The sequence below is a fragment of the Pseudorasbora parva genome, chromosome 10 (genome assembly GCF_024679245.1).
Source record: "Pseudorasbora parva isolate DD20220531a chromosome 10, ASM2467924v1, whole genome shotgun sequence".
NCBI classification, from domain to species: Eukaryota; Metazoa; Chordata; class Actinopteri; order Cypriniformes; family Gobionidae; genus Pseudorasbora; species Pseudorasbora parva.
The window spans coordinates 29273266-29290592 of record NC_090181.1 but is presented as its reverse complement, the minus strand read 5'-3'; the positions used below and the strand labels follow the sequence as shown (position 1 = coordinate 29290592).

Genomic DNA, 17327 nt, shown 5'->3' with positions numbered 1-17327 from the left:
TTTACATTCATTGGCGAAAGGCCCGGCACGAAGCCTAATAAATTCATGAGCTACGTCTTCTCCATTTCATGAGCTACTCTCCACAGTAGCATTCGTAAATAGATTCGTAAAGAGCTATGAAAATCTACCCGGACTGCTATGGCAGCTGTCAGACGGTGGTTTATAGTAATTCATCGTCTCATTCACTTGTTGTCTGTAGTCGGTTTGGATCGGTTAAGTTCAAATATCTTTTCCACTGCGGTGTTTCGCGTTTTCCATGGCAATAAATTAAAAAATGTGCGAAATCCTTTCACAGTCGTTTTACAACTTAAATGTAATATTAAATGGTTTAGGCCTACTCTTCATGTACTAAATAATAGGGTTTAAAATAAATACATGTTGGGGATTTTTTTTCTTTTTCATATTTAGTTTTAAAACATTTTTCAATTGTAGCCACGAGGGGGCACTGTTTGCACTAAAATAAAGTACTGGAGTATTATACTGGAGTAAAGGGACAGTTAACTAAAAACAAAAAACAAAACAACTGAAAATTCGGTCACCATTCACTCTCCCTCACGCTGTTTCAAACTTGTATGTATTTATTTCTTCTGCTGAACACAAAAGAACATTTTGAAGAATATTAGGAACTAAATAGTTGATGGACCGCATTGACTTCCATAGGGAAAAATAATATGGAAGTCAATGGGGCCCATCAACTTTCGTTACCAACATTCTTCAAAATATCTTATTTTTTGTTTAGCAGAATAAAGAAACTCATGCCAGTTTGCAACAACTTGAGGGGGGTAAATGGAGACAGAATTTTCATTTTTGTGGGGAACTATTCCTTTAAGCACGTTGTGACATGTTTGTTCAATTATCTGAGTGCTTGCTTGAAGGTTTAATATATATCATAGACTGTAAAAAAAAAAATACATGTAGGCCTACATATACATTATAATGTGCAAATACATTATGTTCTTGTGGATTTTCACAAGATTGCATCAATGAGATAAAATAAAATTTTGCTATAACAATTAAAATGATAAAAGGCACAATGAATTCATACACAATTTCCATATCTAGCTTATTGGACATACATTTTAGACTGCATATATATACTCCAACAACAATACTAAGCTGCTGTAGAAATCACAATAAATCCCTGGTTTTTGAAATGACTTCAGTGACTCAAACAAAGCTAGAAAGCAATGATTTCCAAAGTGCACCATTGTACACTATGACAGGTTCCACTGCTGCTTTGTGAGGATGGATGCAGAGCTGAGGCATTTTGCACATCTTAAGGTCTCCGTTTTCTGTGATAAAGAGGACTTTGATGTCAGTGCCACTCTGCGCCTTTGAGAATCTGTCACAGTTATTTTTGAACCTAACAGTGAAATTATGGCTTGTTTGGATCAGAATCAAAGGAGAAGCAAGAGCCGCCTGCAACAACCCGATAATTCATATAATTGCTTGCCAGCTCCTTTGGGGTACAGTGAGATTAAGTGCTGTTATGCTTACTCTGGCCTTGCTCTAATCTAAATACAACCACTATAAAATGGAATCTATTTTTAAATTATGAATAACCTGAACTGCGTTTGCATCCAACTTCCACAATTTTTATAACTAGCTACTGTTACAATTGTACTTTCTGTAAAAAAATTAGTGCTGTCATTTGTTTTTGTGACATATGGGGACATTCCATAGGCGTAATGGTTTTTATACCGTACAAACCGTATTTTCTATCTCCTTACACTGCTCCTGCCCCTAAACCTACCCATCACAGAACACATTCTGCATTTTTACTTTCTAAAAAAACTCATCCTGTATGATTTATAAGCATTTTGAAAAGTGGGGACATGGCCAATGTCCTCATAAGTCACCCTCTCCTTGTAATACCTATGTCATACCTATGCCATTATACATATTTGTGTCCTCATATGTCACAAAAACATGCCCTAATGTGTTATATTTATATTATAAAATATATATATATAATATAATATATATAATATATATATAATTATATATTATAAAATGTATAGGCTATTCATATATAATATAAACAATATAAATATATGCAATTTATACATGCAAATATACACATTTCAACACAAACTTTTATTTTGGATGAGATTAATCTCAAATAATCGACTTGACCGCACTATTAAAAATGTATTTAGGCAAAATTATTTAAAAATGTGAATGAAAAATAGCAACTTATAGTTTTGGGGCTATGCAAATTGGAAATAGGTTTTTAGGCAAGATATTACTCAATGTTATGGTCTCAAGACTGAGAGCATGTGGTCAAACTGATTTATCAGGCTGCTTTCTTCTTTACACCGTGAATAACTTACAACAACATAGGTTACTGCTACAGTTTTACTTTCTTGCAAAAGTTGACAAAGTATTTAAATCTATGACATGATTTTTTTAGATAAAACTTAAAATAAAATACAAATAAGATGAATTAAACAAATATTATTATTAATTAATAAATTAATTAATTGTGATTAATAATTATAACGTAATTAAACAAAGTTCCAAAAGAAGACGCAGTGTAATGTTTTCTAGACTAGAGGGCTTTAAGTCAACGCTTGCTTGCACGAGGTGTCAAAATCCCATTATCTGTGAAATCATTAGCACGCAAAATGCGTTATACACCTATCCGCAGTACGTGACACTTCAGAAAGTGATTCATTTACAGGTGTTAAGACGTTAAATTAGATTCACAAATTGCAGAAACACGGAATGGCTCGTTTTTGATCTCTTTACTATGGACGCATCGCCATGACGTCATCGCCCCAATGTCAACAATGTAGCAATTTAGAGGAGGCGCGTGCTGGAAATGCCACAATCAGCAAAGAGCAAAGCAAAAGCACGCGGTCTCGAATGTAATCCAACATAGACGAGACACTGAACACACACCATTCATTCCTCCCGCTTTAAAGAAATGAAGAGCCGTGCACGCTCCTTCAGCTGTTAACGAAGCCCGAAGAAAGAGACCATGTGAACGCGTCTTGCAGAATATCTTCGTGCAGGAACGAGTGAAAGTTTAGGTAAGTGAACAAGCCGCCTGCGGTACTGCTCTGTCTCGGCGTGAGCTTCTTGTCAATAAGAGTAAGTTGATTATGGAACCAGAAGAGGCACAGCAGCAGCTCAGCAGCACAGAGAGAAAGCTTACGTCAACGGTTTCGGACGTACAGTCAGTCAGAGGAGCTGCACTGACATTTTTAGGTCTGGAGGTTCGTGCTGCATTTAGTCACTAGGACATGGCAGGTACAATTATGGGTTGGACCGACTGCACTCTGAGACAATAGGAAACTGATTCAGCAAGACCACATTTAATGGCATTTTTTTGGTCTGTCTGTCTGATTAGTAGGCTACAATCATGCAAAGGCAAAATGTTGTGTTCATCCCAGGGTTATTAACTACAGCCATTAAAAACATATTCCTTGCTTGGAATAAAGGGAAGATTAACTGAAATAAAATTAAGTGTGTGTGTGTGTGTGTGTGTGTGTGTGTGTATATATGTATATATATATATATATATATATATATATATATATATATATATATATATATATATATATATATGCAAATATTTCTTAAATATATAAACAAATGGGTGTGTATTTACATATAGATAATACTTATACACTGTTTACATGCATACAACACATAGACTTCTCATTTTCATTTAGGCTAGTTTAACTTTATGTAGGCTATATTAAAATGACGCAAAATACACAATAACATTACAAAAACATTAACTTAAATTACAACAGAATATATAAAAATAAAAAAATAATTAAATGTAAAAATTAAAAGTATTTATCTATTTTCCTGTAAAAAAAAAAAAAAAGACTGAAATCTTAATCTTAGGCAATATACTATGTTCCAAATTATGCAAACAGTTTGAAAAATGGATATAAAGTAAATCAAAAGAACTTTGAAGGAATTTTTGCTGGTGTAGTTACTCCGTTTTGACTTTTGGGGACAGAGTCCATGCTGCATTTAAAAGTGGACTAATGTTGACGTTTGAAATTATCGCGAAACCATGAAATTATCTAGAAATTGTCATGTCTTTAAATAGAGGTGTGATGACTTGGGTGTGGAGGGGGGAGGGAGTAAAGCTAGTGAAGATCCACGATAACCAAGTCATTGTTCAAATGCAAAAGTAATAATTTTGATTGTTTCTTACAGTTTCTTATATTTGGATTCTTTTTCATTGTGGGGATGTTGAAATGGATATTAAAACAAATTGAGGAATTGCATCACTATGTTGTACTTGTACTGAAAGAAGAAGTGTGAAAGGGCATTGGTTGGTGGCTGTCAGCCTTCCAAAACGAGCTTGTGTTTGATGCTTTCTTTTTACTCAATTTTGAACCGCACCAGTTTCAAAATCCATATACTGCAGAATCTCTTCTGAAATATCTTCTTTGTCTTATCTCTTCTGTAACTGAATATGAAACCACATAGACACAGATTTGATGTGTTTTTGATTAAGCAGGGAGGGTATGAGAGACGCTTATATGGGTGGATGAAGTGTTTGTGGTTTACATCCTGTGAGAAGAGATGTTTACAGGTACCTGTGGTGAAGCAAAGTAGCTGATTTCCTGTGTTCGTTGTGGAAAATTTCACCATATTCTATAAATATTCCGATATATTAGATAGAATAACCACCTGTATAAAAAAAGCTTTATGTCTCTGACACCTACCTACATCTTAATTTAGAGCTGTGACCTTAGTGTGGTAATATCATGATGAGAAATCTTGGTCTTAATGTGATAATGAGATTCAGCTACCCATCAGCACCAATTACTGGTGTTCAGCGTATCTTTATGACAGCAAAGATCTGAATTTTTTCCTCCAAAACCTTGCAGCTCCCATATACAATCTATATAAGTTGTTTAGACCGGTCAAATCAATGGCCACAGCCTAATCAATGACTCGTCTTGGCTGTTGACTGCGCAGAAACCTCTCCTTAGTCATGTAACAGGGGTTTGCTCTTCTGATGAAAGCACCTGTTCTGTCAGCAGTTGTGGCTTTGTCGCTTATCACCGGTTGAGAAACAGATGTTATTTGTCTTGTGCATGTTTGCAACATAACAGATGTTTCTTTATTGACTGAATACTGCTTCTGTAATAGTTTGATAAAGCAAACAGAATTCCGGTTCTGTGTCACGAAGCGCTCGAGTCACCATGAAGCCTATACGCGACCTTCAGGGTTCAGCAGTGGAAGATGAAATGTCTCAATGCAAGAGCTGCACTGTACACAGCATACAGTATTTAGGTTTGAGACAAAATTATCATACTCAAAAATGACTTGCTATACATTTATTAAAATGTTCTCCGTGTTTTTTGTGCATTGAATCTGGCTGCTAGGGTTTCTGAGTGGTTGTTTGATGGCCCGGTTCAAAACTGGCCTAATTCAAAAAACGCCCTCTTTCAGTCTAAGACCATGGGAAGTTTTAAGCCATTTTGTCTGATCGCGTTGAAAAGAAATTCTCAATCATAATTTGTTTGATTAAATAATTAATGTCCATACCATAAGGTACAGGTTTTAGTATGATAATTGTGTTAAATTGTCAAGCACTAATATTAACTAACACAAAAAGGCTGCACTACTGTGTGTGCAATTTTACGCAGTCTCCGCAGCATCAAATCAATGAAAGATGTGTTGAGAGTTTTGTTTTTGCTCACTTAGTTTCAGTTTGGCTGTCTGCGTGTATTATTTTCACCACAATATTGCTCGTATGCCCCTCCTGTACACACATGTACTGCGATTTAAAGCAGTTCACAGCTAATAATGAAGTCCCAGGTTGATATTATTAATATTAATGCCTCTAATGCTCATATGGAAACAGTGCTGGAATGCACTTGAACACAGCTGTCATTTATTAACTGACTTGGACTTGATGAAGCTACTGAGTACTGATTCACTTCCTGTTGGACTGCTGAGAGGTCGACTCAATCCAAGAAAATACAAAGATAATGGGGTCATTATGAGATTTCCTTTGTGGTAAAGTTGTGAAATACAGTTTTTTTTATTATTATTTAAATTACACAGGATGGCCTAATATGGTAAATGTTGTAATAATGATACTGAACTGCCAAAATGTATAATGTGTATATACATATGTGTGCGTGCGTGCGTAAGTGTATATATTTTATTTATTACTTCACGGCGGTGTATGGCATTGGAGAGAGGGAAGGGGAATAGTAATGTAGAAAAATATAATATTTATTATTTTTGTCTTTTAAAAGAAAAAGAAAATAAACAAGAAAAAAAACACCATAAACGAATCAAAAGATTACAAATATATATTTTAGTAGCCGAAAAAATTACCATTGACAATTGCGGTGAATTTTGACCACTCATAGCTCAGAGTGAGGAATTTTGGAGAAACTTGTGACTTACCACATTTGAAGAGGCTGACAGGCTCTGTCAGAACATACATCGCAATTCGGGTGGTATAAGTTGTACCCATGGGGTGCAAGAGCGGCCCAAATTTCCCCATTGACTTACTATAGGGAGGGGCGTCCCATTAAACGCATGCGTTTTTTTCTACTATGAGAACTTGCATAGGGATTTTGTATTGACCATATATCTGGTTCACAGTGACACAGAGACAAGAGCGAGGGCTCAATTTACTCAGGCAACCAATCACTATCTCAGGATCACCGTGAAGCTATCCAGCCATGCCCTAGCAACCATTTAGAGCTCCTTAGCAACATAACATTAGTAACATAAGGATGGGTTTGTTTGACTCAGGGCATCAACAGCCAATCACAAATCACATTTAGCACTTCCTAGCCCTGCCCTAGCAACCATTATCAAGCACCCTAACAACCAAATTGCAGAGAGGGATATCTTCAATTGACTCTGCCCCACAGGAAGTTGAATTTGAATTTGAATGACAGGAAGTAGTTAATTAAAGTAATTAAATTCATGAAAATTCAAAGAAATTCCACAGTCACACAACTGAAAGAATGTGTTGAATCTCACATACATTCAGTGTTAGGAAGTAGTGTTGTCAAAAATATCGATATTTCGATATATATCGATAATGGAATATCTGAAACGATACGATTCTCAGTTTTTACAGTATCGATATCAGCTGCGCTCTCCTCTCCGACCGAAAGCGAGTTGACACACACCGGCATATTCTCACTCAGCCCGGTTAACCTCTGAGCACGGCGAACGCGCGTTCTGCTGGACTTTTTCCTCATGACAGTGTGTTAGTGTTAGTGAGTGATCGGTCTGAATTTCGCGCGGGATTGCACATAAATTAATTCTACTAATCCCCGCAGATTTCGTGCTCCACATCTTAAGCGCACACACACATAGCCTACCCTAATAAAGCCGCCTCTGACATGATACAAGTGCAAACATTTGCTTCCTTTTCCAGCTTATTATTGGTCAAATACACTCAAAGAATTATCAGTGCACATCTGGAAGAGTATTAACGTAAACACAGTCGCAAACAGTTCAGGAAGAACGAGTAACAGGAACCGTGTTTAGAATCCATGCGTCCGTTAGTCTTAAAGGGACCGCAGTCATTTGTTATTCAAACTACAAAAACACAAACGATCAACTGCACTTGACTGATCAACTTGTGTAACTTTAATAGTTTCATCTGTACGCTATTGAATTTTTTACAAAGAACATTATCCAGTGTTGTTTTAAATGTAATTACTATGCATTTTTTTAATTCAGTTTCTTATCTGAATGTTAGACTTACCTGAAAAATAAAGCAGTCTGTTTAATTTGTATCTTCTATTCTATTGCATTTATTTGTGCTATTGTTTGTAATCTGTTTATTTGTTCTTATTTTATTACTGTTTACTCGTCTTTTTAAATTAAATTTACCATTAGAAATCAAGCTTTCTTGTGCTGTGTGTAAGCTATTGCAACACAATTACCCCATTGTAAAAAATACATTGAGATAGCAAAAATTTGTGAGATAATTTTAATAGTAATTGATCAATTGATCAGTAATTGTTCAAATCAAAACAATGCCCAACCCTAAGGAACATGCTGGCCACATGAATTTTTAGTAAAAAAACAATGAATAATAACAAGTTCTGTTGTCATATTAAGCATCTTATCTTATTTATTTATGTATTTATTTATTTTACTGTGGTATCGATTTAGTATCGATATATCGATATTTTAGTCTGATATCGTATCGAAGTCATAATTTTGGTATCGTGACAACACTATTAGGAAGGTTACTTTGGAAATATAATTGCTTAAACTGTTATAAGTTACCCATTATAAATGTGTTTTGGATTACTTTCTCAATACAAAGCAATTTCCTTTTAATATGATTAGTAACTAATTGAATTACTCATTTTACCTCAGTAATGTAACAATTACATTAATTTTGTAATTTAATAACACAATTTCATTACGCGCATCTACACTGTAAAAATATTACACAGTATCTACTTTAAAAAAATTATGGTAACCTTATTACATAATTCTTCAGTAGTTTTTATGATTAATGAAATCTTATTAGTGGAATGTGCTTTTTCAATTTAAGTTGATTTTGAAATGTGTGTGTGTGTATATATATTTAGAATAAATTGAAAATTTGACTTTTAGTTATGTTATTCAATTAAAGGTGCCCTAGAATGAAAAATTTAATTAACCTTGCCATAGTGAAATGACAAGAGTTCAGTACATGGACATCACATACTGTGAGTCTCAAACACCAATGCCTCCTACTTCTTATGTAAATCTCGTAAATCAAAAACTCAACGGAAAAAGAAGTGCTTCTCAACTTAAACCCAACCGTGATGCAAGCGTTGGGGATCATTTATATGCACGCCCCCAACATTTGCATCTGTCCAAACATGTGCATTGTCAGGCGGAACTGACAAAGTCGAATCATCAAACGACACTTGAGGATAGCAAAAATGGCTCTCATGACACACTTCATGTGTCAATTTTATCAGCTTAATCGGTTCCTCAATTCAAGCCTCAAAATTGTCAATGGTGAGTTTCCAGACCAAACTTGATGTGGGTCTGGCTTGTCAGGCTACAGATAATTTGATAATTTTATTTGAAAGTAATAAAATAACACAAAGTTATTGTAAATGCAGTTATCATTTATTCCAGTGCAAAACTCACTGAGCAACACTGCAGCATCTAATTCTCAATCGCTCCTCAAATGTTTTATCATTGAGTCTGCAGCGTTTTGCTCTGAAGATCTTTCCTGCAACACTAAAGATTCCCTCAACAGGGGCAGGGGAAGCTACTATGGCAAGATGGACATGTATATGAATTTCTTTGAATTTTCCTTGAATTTCAATTCTACTTCCTTTAATTCAATTTCGAATTTCAATTCTACTTCCTTTAATTTAAATTTGAATTGTAGTTCCACTTCCTGTTATTGACATCAATTCAAATTCAATTTAAATTCAAGAATTGAATTGGAATTTAGGGGTCATTCTCAATTCAATTCTGAATTGTGCACAAGCCTGGTGTTTATATCGACATGCAGGCCGGGTGCTGGTGTGGTGAAACTTCATGCTCAGCCAGATTTGTCTGGAACTCGTGCTTCTTCAGTTGTGGAGATGCACACAAAGTTACAAAATATGACGTGCACATCACCAAGCGAAATGGGGTCTCGCGTTGATGTCATTTTTGCCGCGCACCTTGCGCTTGTGCTGATGCGTTGAGTATAAATGAGGCTTAAAGCTACACTGAAGTTGGCAGTTTGATAAATGCAAGTTAATTCTTCTGTTCAATCTTTGTGTGCTAAAAAAGGCACATAAGTTCCTGTAGAAATAGTAACAGGCATTCCCTTTTTTTGCCAAATAAATGAAAAGCATCATCAATGTCTTCTCTCTTGCTGTATCAAAATCTCACCTAGATTTCCTCAGAGATGGTCAAGTCAAGTTTGTGCATGATTACAAGATATAACTTTTTTTAATACTGTATCCTAAATTGTTGATAATTAAGTTATATATCATATGCTGAAGTAAATTTCTGGAGTGTTAAAGATTAAAAGAAAAAAACAAGAACTGTACTGAACTGAACCGTGGGTTTTGTGAACTGTGCCACCCCTAAGATGCACCTCATCTGTTGCAGTTTTCATCCATTTTATTTTTTGTTTTGGGTTGTTTTGGTCATTTATTGTGGGTGTTTTAAATGTTTTAAATGTTTATGTGTTAAATTGTCTTTAGAAATAAAAGTTTCTTGATCTTTGAAAAAATGTACCTGCATTATTATGCCATTATCATTATTTTAGATGATGAAAATGGTCTCAGAACGACAATATTATCGTTTATCGCAATAATTTCTTGGCCAATTTATTGCCCAGCAAAATGTTATTGTGACAGGCCTAAAAGTGTGACTGAGTGTGTGACTGAGTGTGTGACTGAGTGTGTGACTGAGTGTGAGTGAGTGAGTGAGTGAGTGAGTGAGTGAGTGAGTGAGTGAGTCAGTGAGTCAGTGAGTCAGTGAGTCAGTGAGTCAGTGAGTCAGTGAGTCAGTGAGTCAGTGAGTCAGTGAGTCAGTGAGTGAGTGAGTCAGTGAGTCAGTGACTGACTGACTGACTGACTGACTGACTGACTGACTGAGTGAGTGTGTTTGTGACTGAGTGTGTGAGAGACGCGCGAAAGGCGGAGGGAGAGCTAAGGAAATGCAGCTCAACTAATATGCATTTGTCCTTTAAATAGCGTAAAAAATTGACGAAGCGCAATATGTGGCGGCTGGTGTTGATTCTGTGGCGGACCACAGCAAATAAGTCTATGTGTGGGAAACACTGTGTTAGCATTATTTTCATTGTGTTAACATGTTAATTGTGTAAGCATCATGTTAGCAACATGTTAATCGTGTTAACTAATCATGCTAATGACATGTTAAGCTTGGAACATACTCTGCAAGAACAAAGAAATTTGTTTGTTTTCTCGAGGTGGCAAGAACAAGAACAAAGTTCGTTCTGGCAGTACATTCCATACTTCACGAGAAAAGCAGGTGTCGATCATCTGCGCTTCTCTGCATTAACCACGCCCACATTGAATCTCTGACCAATCACACAATACTTCTCGGACACCCGCAAGAAAAAAGTTCTGCTCAGACTAGGGATGCACGATATTATTGGCACGACATCGGATACATCGGCGGCCGATATGAAAACATTATGCCGATATGCCTTGCCGATATGATAAGGTGTTGATATGCGCCTGCAATAACTCACGTGTGCAAGGAGTGCTACAGCGATGAGACCATGTCAGCATTGCGGTCATTCTTCAAGTGAAAACAAGAAAATACATTGCATGTACAGTAATTGTAAACAGTTATACTGACTGTTTTTAAATGCTGCCTTGAATTTCTGAATGCACGTACAGAAGGACGTGACCGTCAGCAGCAGATTTGCCACGTTTTCACAACACGTTTTCACAACAAAACTAGCCCAAAACAAGCCCGAGCGTCTCCCCACTCTCTAGCGCGTGCGGGCAGCAGTAGCTCCTCCAGGTCCTAGTGCCCTCCAGCTAGACCGCTATATATTTATACATGTAGTGGGGGCGCTGTTGTTACAGTAATACAATGAAAAGTAGAATACACAAATAAATTGAAGTTACTTCTTGTTCTGAATAAACAAATCAGTAATGATGTCATAAATCACAAGCATGACACTTGTAAATTAAATACTTTTATATACAGCGTATTAATCTGTTATAAAATTTTACGAAATGGATGATGAAAAATAATCCAACGATCTCTACAATAATTGTAGAATTAAAGACAGCATCAATGGATGTCATGCCACCCCCACTTCATGTGCACAAACGTTAAATCCAAAAATACAATATTTAGGTTACAGCTGCATCTGGGGTGAAAAATTACTGACTTTATTATTGTTATTTTCTGAGCTTTAATATACTCTTATCATAAAAAGAACTTTATTAACATTTATTTATCTTCAACAAGAATCCTTTTAGTAAGGATACCTCAGAAATCTGAAACCAGAATGAAAAAAATAGTTTTTGCTCAAAATGGTGTTGTTTCCAAACAAAGGGAAAAAATAAGCATATATATCGGCATCGGTATCGGCATCGGCCAAAATGAGCTGAAAAATATCGGCATATCGGATATCGGCAAAAATCCAATATCGTGCATCCCTAGCTCAGACGATGTGTCGAGAACAAGCTGCGAGAACTCCCAAACCAGGGCTGGGAGAACGAAATGACGTGGTTAATTAGCATAATTAGCTAACATGATTAACATGTTTTGCTAACATGATGCTTACACAATTAACATTTTGCTAACATAATGGTAACATGATTAGCATGATTAGCTAACACAATTAACATGTTCCTATCATGTTAACATAATTAACATGTTGTTAACGTAAATACTAACACGATTAAAGGCTGCAACATACTCCGCAAGAACATGTTAATCATGTTAGCTAATTATGCTAATCATGTTAACATCATGTTAGCAACATGCCAGCAGTGTAGGGTAGCAACCGGGTTCCAAGGTTTGCCACTGCAAGCACCCCTCACATTTTCTTCAGGAAATGCACATTCTAGTTTTTTTATACTGTTGTCTGAGGTCAACTTATGATGTTCACATGGTTTAGTAATAGGCTATTTTCTAACCTGGTTTTGAGCCTCACTCCTGCATGCTCGGTTTTGATAGGCGTGCCTCACTAAGTACATAACCAGCCAGTTTTCAAAACTATCTGCTTACCGTAGCTCGATTTAAACGGTAAGCTTGTAATGTTTTTAATTCCAGTGGTACTGGTGGATTTCCGCTGGAAATTCAAGCATATGTTTGTGTCATTATGCCACATCTGTACACATAAAGGAGATGTCCTGGTTAGCAGGCTATATTACATGTGAGGATGTTGAAGATGGAGATTCATAGCCTTTTCTCACAGCACTTGATATAATAAAACTTATCAATTTGAGGGGGCAAAACTTCAGCTCCTCATCAGTACATGTGGGAGTTGTTTTTAAATCATGTGGGGAAACGGCAATCGGAATCAATTAGGGGTGTGCACGAATATTCGAATAGTTGAATATTCTATCTGTAATTAATATTCGAAAGCTAAAAATACTATTCGAATTTTACTGCATTGATTTGCTGGCAGACTAGATGCAGTGGATCTATGAGAAATCCATCTAAATCTCACAATTATAACTAAATCCACTGGGTGGCCATGGCGCTGTGGAGTGGGTAAATAAGTTGAGTGTATTTGATCACATAATGTCGCCGTCTGCCTCGCGTTGTTTGGAATTAGATGACAATTGAAAAAAAAGGATCTTACAAAAGGGAGTTACTTTTGATAAAATCAGTTAATGAAACTGAGTTATCATAATATCCCCACCAGAAACGAGAATCACATGAAATCCAAACACCAGTGGAATGAGGAAATACAGAGATCACTGCGTTCACGAATGCGAGTAAGCGCATGAGAGCGAGATAACTTATGATAGCAAAAATGTTCTCGAGAAAAATGCTTCCTTTAAGTTTCGTAGAGTGTTTAAGAACAGAAAACACAGTGCTTCACTTAAACTTCAATTAACCGTTATCTTTGTCTTCACAATGTGTGTCAGGCAGGTTTTCTCACGCGATATCATCATCATCCAATAATGTTATAGTTTCTCTCAACATGAAAATGAGAAACAATACAAACACGACAACGACAACCATATTCCGACTGTGTGTGTGTGTGTGTGTGTGTGTGTGTGTGTGTGTGTGTGTGTGTGTGTGTGTGTGTGTGTGTGTGTGTGTGTGTGTGTGTGTGTGTGTACATTCTGCACATTAACATGGCACGCTCTGATTTCTTAGTGTTTTTTTCTGCTCGCACTGCTTGAGCTTATAATGCTTTTGTTCTTTAGGTATTTTATATATATATATATATATATATATATATATATATATATAATATATATATATATACACACACACACACACAAGCACACACACACACACACACACACACACACACACACACACACACACACACACATGCCAAGTATGCTGCAGACAGCATGATCAAACAATCGCTGAAGTTATTTTTTCATTAAGATTTTAAGTCAATACAGTGAACAACGCAAATAATGTAGGGATTTTTTTTTTCACTGTTTAAGATCGGTCTGTCCTGCCGTCGGCAGGTTGGGCCTTTGTTTTAGTAGCCTGTCTGGAAAACACATAGCCCCAGGACATTGGGCTTTGCAAGCATGCACTGACCCATTCATACCCAAGTCTGATCCTGAATTGCAATGAACCAACAACACCACAAATAAAGGATTCTTCAGCCTTTGACAGCATGCTAAGGTATGTTCAGTTAGACACATGCACAAAATAGATGTCAAACAATATGTAACAATGCAATACTATCACATAAAAAACATGCTTCACATTGCTTAATTCATTCATGTAATCTCATCCTGTTTGCAAGTCCAGTCTCATGTTTACAAACAAATCTGTGGTCAAATGAAGGAACAAACACGCAATGTCTTCTCCACTTGAGCTGGATTTTCATTAAAAGTAAAGTTCATCCATGCATTCATATGATAGGAATCCGAATTAAGTTTATGTGGATGTTTATTGCTTAGAAGTTCGATCCAGTTTAGCTCTATGTAGGCCTATGTCATGTGAGGTATTAATCATTGGGCAGAGCTACAGAATCATATTGGCATTGTTCTTCTGTTGAGGCGGTGTTTCACCGCACGATGACATCAAGGTGTGGCATGTTCTCAGATCTCTCGTTTGCTGGGCCTGGTGTCAATAAAAGCTTTTCTTTGACTAACATGGAAGTTTTCAGCTCTGAAACTTACAGGAGATTCTTATATTACCATGGCATTTTATGTCTCAAAAGCTCAAGGGAAAGTTGATTTCTCAATTCATGACCCCTTTAATATTGAGTGATGCAATGGAATGGTGGTCTGTGTCTTCAGTTGTAAATTCCCCTACAGTTTTGCGAGAGGTATCGGGATCGATGCCCGCATCCTCCACCAAAACTGTAGGGGAATTTACAGTTAAGAGAACTAAGGACCAGATATGATGAATGAAGACCAGGAGTCAGAAGGGTTTTTTTTTCTTCTTTTTACTGAAGATTAGTTTGCCGTTTCATCAGCTCCCAGCTTCAAGTCTCACAAGGAGGTTGTAGGCCACTTTCTGAAACTTTCCCAAAACATACTGATGGCATGTTCTATCTCTCAGTAAGAGGTAAAGACATACCTGGTACTGAATTCTATTCTGCTATTTACCATTTATTCTGTGTTTAAATATAGTTTAAAAAAAGAGTAAATGCATGGAGAGTGTTAATTCCATAAAATTATATTACTACATAAATTGTATAATTTATATTATATACATTGAAGCGGGCAAGCGGCAGTGGATTCCAGAATCCACACAGTATATTCATTTTCTGTAGATTCATAATTTATTCTTAAAATGATACAAGAGTAACATTTTAATGGTGCCGGATAAGTCTCGCTAGTGTACGTTTCTTTAAGAGACGTTTTTGCATATTTGACAAAAGATTCCCGAGATTGTTCTATGCATTACTGAGCATTTTATGCAATTATGCATATCTCAGCCATTGCAGCTTCAGTCTGCAAATCCAAATGTATAGCCTCAAGATGCATTCATGCTGAAGTAGCATGCACAAATCTCTAGCTACACCCCCATCTCATCTCTATTATTCCTTTGAATATAAGTGTCACGATGCTTACTGCTGCGTTTTTTTGTATTTTACCGGAATCTTCCGCTTTGACAGACAGATGAAAGAGGAGATGTGACTCTTATCCTCTGTTTGAAGTAGGTCATCAGCTGACTTAGGTAAAAGTAACACAGCTTAATATGAATGCAGGAAACCAGCTGCATAGTAAGCAGTAAACACGCATGGGTTTCAGTATGACATGTGGGTTAGACTTAACCTGATAAACTCTTTACTCGTGACTCGTGCTCTCTATGTGCGGTTTGTACTTGTTTTTATAGTAGTAGTTCAGTTATGGTACAAGATGCTATACTGTATTATGAATGTAGTCACAGGTAAAGACATGTGCAGCTGTATTGAAAAATCAACTTCCAGGACCCAACTATCCATTTCATAATGTGTAATTTGATCATGAATATCCTAGATTTCACTGAATATTGTTACCTATTTTGTTACCTCTTTATTTTGCTTTGACTGACTTAAAGTGAGTGTTCCAGTTATGCTCTCGCTGCAGACCGAGGAAACGTACCTCAGGCGAGATGTGATGTCAGTGGTTCGGCTGAAATAAGAGAGGAGAAGACGACATCCTAGAAAATGGAGTGACAGGAAAGAAAGGTCATTCCCAGTGGATTGATATACTTGTGCTTTTTTTAGGAAAGCTCTATTGAAATGACAACAGTGAACTTCAGCTCAACTTCAGGGCGGTGATTCTAAATGCCATTGTAATATTGCTTTCCGCAGTTTAAGGAGCATAATTGAGTCCTGGATACTGGAAATTCTCTGAAATTGTAAATATAACAGGGAATTTAGGACTTAATTAATCAAATAGTTTTGCTCAATTAGTAATTAAAGCATGATAATGCAAAAATGAAAATAAATCAGAAGGCATGAATTTAAGGACCTTTGTGCCTTGTCACGTGTCATTAATTAGTACAGAAACTGATTTTATCACAAAAATATATATATATTTTTTCAGCGTTTGTTGTCTTGACATGCCTTTGTTGTCTAGGTTGTCTTACATGGATACGTAGTAGTAAACTGTCTTCAAATGTATGTTTATGTTCCTCATCAAATTTGTAGAGCTTGAAGAAATTTTAATGAGCGCTCAAACCTTTCAGCATTTGCCCCCCCTCCCCCCTCCTTCTTTTTGATGTTTCATGATCAGTTTGTGAGATCACAGCTGAATTAAATCTTCAAAGCTTTTCAATATTTCCTAGAGTTGATTGTTAATTTCTTCTGAGCTGTTTGAACCCTCAGTATGTTTGTGCTATTCTTTTGAAATGTATGATATTTTACTGTAGTGAGCAAATCAGGTGCAACCTGCTGGCTGAGCCATCAGTCACCCTACAATGTTACTGCCTCCCATGCTGGCCTCAATTACCATCTGTTTAGAAAGGATGTCCAGGACTTGGTCATGCTGACATCGTATCTACACTACATGCGAGTGACATGACGTGACAAAACTAGTGTGCTCCAGTTACAGTCAAGTAGCGTGTGAAGTCAAACAGCAAAAGCTCAGTCTAGGCAGCTGCGATTTCAGTATATCAGAAGTGTTCTTGTTTTGTTGTGTTGTTAAGCATTGCACAAAGTGTAGATAAGCTGCAATGGGCAACAAGGAATTTTTTCAGCTTTCAGCAGTTGAAAATGAAACCTCATT

General features: G+C 36.5%; 1 protein-coding gene across 1 annotated transcript in view; it reads left to right on the top strand.

Annotated features, from left to right (window-relative positions):
- Positions 1-2709: 2709 nt before the first annotated feature.
- The window catches only part of bach2a (BTB and CNC homology 1, basic leucine zipper transcription factor 2a), a 36135-nt gene continuing 21517 nt past the window's right edge, over positions 2710-17327 (top strand). Inside the window, exon 1 of the mRNA XM_067455776.1 lies at positions 2710-3035. The gene's annotated coding sequence lies outside the window, so the exon portion shown is untranslated. The remainder of the gene's footprint in view (positions 3036-17327) is intronic.